This window comes from Polistes dominula, unplaced genomic scaffold (assembly GCF_049000335.1).
Source record: "Polistes dominula isolate Pdom_NZ unplaced genomic scaffold, Pdom_raw_medaka contig_49, whole genome shotgun sequence".
NCBI classification, from domain to species: Eukaryota; Metazoa; Arthropoda; class Insecta; order Hymenoptera; family Vespidae; genus Polistes; species Polistes dominula.
Window position 1 is genome coordinate 287,362 of NW_028300914.1, and position 6,106 is coordinate 293,467.

At 38.3% G+C, this 6,106-nt stretch overlaps 1 protein-coding gene across 1 annotated transcript in view; it reads left to right on the forward strand.

Annotated features, from left to right (window-relative positions):
- The window catches only part of LOC107069354 (Krueppel-like factor 7), a 228,228-nt gene that overhangs the window by 105,007 nt on the left and 117,115 nt on the right, over positions 1-6,106 (forward strand). The gene's annotated exons all lie outside the window — the stretch shown is intronic.

Below are 6,106 nucleotides of genomic sequence, written 5' to 3' on the forward strand. Positions count from 1 at the left end.
TTATATTTTTGAATATACATACAGTTTTTTAATAATCGGCATAAGCTTTTCGTATAACCCAAAGTCTAACTAAGTATAGTGCCCTTTTCGAGAGAAGAAAAAAAAAACTAAAACGTTTTGTATACTATAAATAAAAAATGATAAATCGAATCGACATTTATAAATCAGCCAGAGCTTTCGGGGCAACCCAATATTATATATCCATGCATACGTTCGATGATGATATTCCCATTTTCGATACGTGATTTTCATCGCGTAATTATTCGGATTATCGATTAAATGCGGTCGTGTTCTACCCTGCGAGCAATACAATAGGTTTTACGTAACAAGACGATCAATCGTTCACCCGGGACTGTCTACAATTAATATCAATTGTAATAACTACTGTTTGGTGGAAGCAACCCCGTTGTTTGCCATTGGATCTCGTCGTTCCTTCTCTCTTCTATCGTTTTCAGGGATAAATGTGAAAGGAATGGAGAGTCGGGGGGGAGGGGGTGAATTGGGATAGTTGTTGGGTGGCAAAAGGGGCCGAAAGTGGGGCTAGGAGGTGGGGCGTTTATTTAATCTGGAAAATGTCCAGAGAGCGGATAATTAGCGCGACAATTGCCAAAGTTTAATTGGAAATCCGAACGGACCCTATCCTACCAGTTCTCTACCCCTACTCCAATGCTATACTACGCTACCCCCTTTTCGCGAGTTCACGCCGTAGGGCTTATATATTGGTGGATACCTGCAGGTTATAGGTGGACTTTTTATTCGTTTCGGTGGTAAGCTTGTACTTCACTACAATGCTGAACCTTTGAAGAAATTATTTTTTCATCTATTCGATAATTCCAATTGTGTTAATTGATTATGTTAATGTATGGTGATCGTGTTTGGTCTTTGTTTTAAACTATGAATGAGGGAACGTTGAATACTATAATACAATATACATATATGTATAAGTATTTATAATGTATTGATTGGTTAATTTGGTGTTTAATTTATTAGTAAAGAATTTCTACGAACTAATAAACCATAGGAAATTTTATCAAAGACATATGAAGAGAAGAGAAGAGAAGAGAAGAGAAGAGAAGAAAAGAGTAGAAGGTAGTTGGCTAAAGCGTAATTGGCCGAAAAGAGGCTGAAAGTATTTTAAAGAGTTTGTAAGAGGGGATAGAAAGAAGTAGAGAGAAAAAGGGGAATATAAAGAGAGATGCAGGACTGGGAAGAATCGAGCCCGAGGAGCACTTAATCGCTCATCGAGAATTCGGGGTGCGTTCTTGGGATTTCGCGTAGTAGAACCCAGCGGGCTCGAATTGGGTGGGGTGGAATACCCAGGCATCGAAATAAAGTTATTAAAGGTTGGAGCTGCCTCGGGGTGGATCGAGCGCGTTCACCTTTTCCTCTTTTCCTCTCTCTATCTCTTTCTTTTTTCTTCTTCGACGTAATGCGTACGAATGAGTTCTTTCTTTGCCTTAATTCCACCCTATTAACCACGGTACTTAAGTGCCTCCTGAGCAGGAGGGAGGGTGCGTTATTAAAGGCGGCATAAACATGTCGAGGAGAGAGAGCAAGAGAGAGGGAGAGAAAGAGAGAGTTCAAGGGGCAGGGTAAAGAGGGTGAAACGAAAACAGGGAACACGGATCGCACCCATGCAATAATTTTACGGGGCGGAACGATCCGGGACTTGCCAATGCGTGAACAGCACGGATCAACGAAATTGATGTCCGAGCAAGCGGAAAATATTTCAGGACCCTTCTCCCCATACCCTTCGGCTGGCTTTATATCATAACGAACCTGAACCGTGTACGATTGTTTTCCGCCTATGAAGGAAAACGACTCGTCAAATTTATTATTTTTCTCTTCCTTCTCTTTACAACGAATTTTGTAATTATTTCTATATCGGATAGGAATAGATGCCAGAAGGATGTGACGGTTAACGATGCTTGCATCGCTTTTGCATGCTTTTGCTTGCTCTTACTTGCTCTTACTTGCTCTTACTTGCTCTTACTTGCTCTTACTTTACAAAAGTAATTAGAGCCAAGTTTAAGCCAGAAGAAACTTTAAGCGGAGATTAATTATCTATATTGTATAACGTCGATACGACTTTGGCGGAAATACTTTTTGATATCAGCTATCTTCTTCCACATCTTCCTTTACTTCTTCAGCTTTCTGAGTGACGTTTTCTTCTTTCCTGCCGAAGTTTGAGAATATGCAATTTGTTTGGATGAAAAGTTTCAGCGACGAGGAATGTTCTGGTATCTTAAATTAAATCATTTCTTTCGATTAATGAAACTTGTTTATTTGTTAATGATTCGATTCAATTTTGTTATTTAATTTGAAAGTTGTTCCATGCTGCATGGGTCACGTACGATTTAAACTGAACTTTTTGTTCGGGTTATTTAAAATGTTGTCCTGTTTGTACGCAAAGTCATGTACGATTCGTACGATTTGAGTTTGAAATTTGTTCAGAAATGAATGCGGAACAGTAGTAATGATTGTCCTTGCTTTAATTCCGTAATTCTTTATTCTTTGCTAATGTCTGACCATTTTCTGAAGACGCGAAGTACCCGTTACATCGAGTAAATGCTATCGAGGGAGGGCTTGTTAACGGGTCAGGAAGGAATTAATTCGCGGAATTACCGCGGCCATAATCGCTTTACCGAGCTGGCCCCTGGTGCAAAAAAAAGCTAGTCGAAGGTACGAGAGCTTGAAAATTAGCAGTGCTTTTTAACGCCGGACCGACATTTAATCCCATTGACCACAGCCATTTCTTCTTTTCTTGCTATCGCATACCCTTCTCTTTACTTTTGCCCCCAACTCCTCTCCCACCTTATCACTCGGTGATTCTTTTTTTATTTTTCTATCTGTTTTTTCCTTTTCAAGAGCTTGCCGCTTCGCGGGTCAGCGAGAAATCGCCATTTACTAAATCGGATCAGTTTTCTCTTCAACTAAATTCTGAAAGGAATCTCTTTATAGGTACTTGTTAACGATCGAAAAGAAAAAAATATGAAAACAGGCTGATTCCATTTTAATGCAACATTGGTTTGATTAAAATGCTATGTTGGAATTTTCTCTACCAAGTTGATGCAAATTGCTGATTTTGAATTGGGTTTTGGTATCACAAATATTTCAACAATCTCTCGTGTGGTTTAACGTAAATTATTTTTAATTAAACTCTGGATTGGATTCGATTGGATTGTTATCAATCCCGATTGGTCTGTTAGTACATTTATCAACTTTTTAAATTATCTTTAAAACCTTCCCTCATTCATTGTACCATCATAGTGAATAGCTAACAGTTTTTTCGACACTTGTTATGGGTTTTTATTAAATAAAAATAATATCGAAATAAATATTTTCCTTTTTCATTTAGAAACAAGGTTAGGCACACAAGAATTTATTGCATTTTAAGAGATATTTTTTCCAAAATCCTTGCAGAGGTGAAACTAAACGGAAAAATGATTGATTACCTTTTAGCCGATTCTATAGAATGTTCGATCTCCACGTATTTTTTAATTAGAATAATTAACTGTAACATTGCAATAATTATTGAATATTATACAAAAGATATTAGTTTATCTGGCCGTATTTTAATTCAACTTTGTAAAACATTCAACGTATGCGTACTTTACAATAATAAAATATACGAACGAGGGACTGCAATCAATGAAAATTATGTAAAATATTCTTTTCTCATTTACTTGACATCAATTCAACATTCAATGGATGTATTTTACTTTTACATATTTGTCATTGAAAATTCTATAAAATATTCTATTTCGTAGGGGTTGTGATCCATAAAATTGGCAATGTGGGTACACTTATTTCGAGGAAAACGATTGAGGAAAACTCACAAACGATTAGCATTTTACTGTGAAAATTATTTATCTCATGCTCATCATTATTCATGACGACAATCTATGCCTTGGTTGTAGCTACATTTAAGGACGACGAGGAACGTTCCCATCGTCGAAAGATCGTAGTATCGCGTTATCGAGCGAAAGGGTTGAACGACCAGCCAAACCCTCCAGGCAAAGTTAAAGAGGGACGTGTGACGACAAAACGACGATGTTTTCGGAAGGGTAGAAGGGTTCAAACGAACAAGAAGAACAACGTTATACAAAATGCGAACGAGTGTTATTCTTCTTTATCGAATAAAACGAAGAAGTTTTAATAATAGGGTGGACCAAATTCGAAATAAAATAATATATAAAATAAGTTTTACATAAAAGACCAAAAAATTGAACAAATTTGGATATTAATGTATGTCTAATGTATACTTGCTAGTAAAAGAATTACAGTAGAAGCGAATTTGTGAAAGGATCACTTTGCATAAAAAAATAGCTAAACCACAGAAATTCTTGGAAAGTTCTACTCCCGAGAATGTAGAATGTATAGGTAAAGGGGTTGAGTGGAATTGGAATACAAAGAAAAGGAATTCTCTCGAAACACTTTGCGCTGAGAGCCTTTCACTCTCATTTCCTTTTCTTCAAAGATATCACGTAAGGTTCTACGTAAATTAAAGGAAATTTTATCGAGCGTACATGGAGTTCAAACTAATTTCAAAGTAAGTCTAACGATCAAAGATCGAATCGATGGAAACAAAAACTGTATAGCTACATTTCGTCTCATTCTCTCGCTGGTTCAATCCTATATGTTTGTCTCTTTTTCTTTCATTATTTAGTATAGCAGCCGTTTCATAGCAGCTGTTTCATAGCTCCGTTTCCTGACCGACCGCGTTTATTTACTTTTCAGATCACTTCCATTTTAAAAAAGTTTTCACTTCAAAAAGAAAAAAAAACGATGAAAGATTTTGGAAATGAGGGAAAGTGAGAATAAGAATAAAGAGGGCTAAAGAAGGAGAAGAAGGTTTGTTTGGTAAGGGAGGTTTGTTGGGAGGGGAGAGTTCCAGATCGCAATCGTGTCGCGTCTCGAGGATGCTAGAAAAGGTTAGAAAGAAAAGGGGAATAGCAGACGAAAGGTTCCAAGGGTTCACGGATATTTCCTTGAAAGAGGATTCCGTTGCGAAACGCGGTTGCGCAAAACAAAGTGGGAAACGTGTGACGGGAGGAGGAGGAGGAGGACTGAAAGAGAAGAATCGAAGAACAAGAAGAGAGAAGAAACTTAAACGTACCGAAGGAGAAAGATAGAGATAGGGAGACCAACCAACCGACTGGTTCAGAAGAGAAGAGGATTGGGGGTGAGAATGGTAGAAGAAGACTGGGAGGGTGGTGGGGTACGCTAGACGCGTATATCGATTACCGTCTCGCTGTCTCGAGCCTCAAATGGGAGAAGGAAAGGTCGTTTCTGAGAGTACCGACCGAAATCCTATTTCTCTCGGGCTACGAGCAAATCCTTTCCACCCAGCTTCGCCCTCCTACATCGCCTGGCTTCTCTCCGCGCGCCCTCAAGGAATCCCTGATTTTCTGCTTGCTTTCGAAAGAGTCCACTGACGCGAATATTTTCTACCTACTTACATAGGCTTTTCAACAATGTGTTAAATACAGGCAATCATTTCTTTAATAACTCTAATCAAAATAAAATATTGTCTTTAAATAATTATTCCAAATGGATTAAAAAGATTTTTGAGAAGGTGATTGACGATGGGAAACAAGTTAGTCTTACGACACCTGCATGACTTATAGTACGTTTGGAAGCTCAATGAAACAGTAGGCACAATTTTGCGACCGGTGCGAATGAAGTTAGGGAGAAAGTTAACGATGAAGTTTTTGCTTGAGTAGCTTGGTGAACAGAAATAGAACGGAAGAACCAAGAAGAGAAAGTAAAGATAGAAAGGGAGACAAAAATAGTAAAAAACAAGAAGGAGAGAAAAAGAAAAAGGGCCAGTCGTGTCCCTTTTCGAATGTTTTTTTTTCTTTCTTTAACATCTTCCTTCCTTCCTTCCTTCCTTCCTTCCTTCCTTCCTTCTTCCTTTCTTTCTTTAGCGAGAAAGCAACAGCCATTTTGGGATAAGAAAAGGGGGGAAAAGTTGAAGTATCTTCTTCTTGTCACTCCCCGGCCCTCTCTGATCCTTCCGTCGACGTTCCACTCCGTTCCTCCCAAGGACCATTTGGTAGCTTAAACTTGTTTCCCTTCTCGACTTAATAAACGACGCATACAC